Source organism: Gavialis gangeticus, unplaced genomic scaffold, assembly GCF_001723915.1.
Source record: "Gavialis gangeticus isolate Ggan-Ray unplaced genomic scaffold, GavGan_comp1, whole genome shotgun sequence".
NCBI classification, from domain to species: domain Eukaryota; kingdom Metazoa; phylum Chordata; order Crocodylia; family Gavialidae; genus Gavialis; species Gavialis gangeticus.
The window spans coordinates 106,684,840-106,685,416 of NW_017729022.1; the positions used below are offsets into that span (position 1 = coordinate 106,684,840).

Here is a 577-nt window from a genome sequence, read left to right on the forward strand (position 1 = left end):
CATTGCAGGCTCATGTTCATCTTGTGGTCAATGATGACCCCCAAGTCTTTCTTCCATAATACTAGCCTGCATACCAGTGTCGAGCCTATGAGGATGCTGCAGGTTTTTCCTCCCGGGGTGGAGACCCTTGCATTTTTCACCATTAAACACCATTGGGTTCTCATCCACCCATTTGCTGAGCCTGTGCAGGTCAGCCTGGATTGCCCTCCTGTCTTCTGGTGTGAAAGCTTTGCCCCAAAGTTTGGTGTTACCGGCGAACTTGGCCAGTCCGCTTCTGACTCCAACGTCCACATCATTGATGAAAATGTTGAACAATATGGGTCCAAGGACAGAGCCTTGGGGGACCCCACTGGTCACAGGGCACCATGATGAGTGACTTCCATCAGTTACTACCCTGTGGGTCCGACCATAGAGCCAATTTCCCAGCCAGCGGATCGTGGTGGACCCAAGGCCACAATTGGCCAGTTTCGCCAAGAGGTGATCATGGGATATCGGATCGAAGGCTTTTTTGACGTCAGGATACATGGCATCAATATCTTCTCCCTTGTCCAGGTGATAGGTCACCTGGTCGTAGAAG

General features: G+C 51.3%; 1 protein-coding gene across 3 annotated transcripts in view; it reads left to right on the plus strand.

Moving 5' to 3' along the window:
- The window catches only part of ATXN10 (ataxin 10), a 305,417-nt gene that overhangs the window by 32,215 nt on the left and 272,625 nt on the right, over positions 1 to 577 (plus strand). The window lies entirely within an intron of this gene.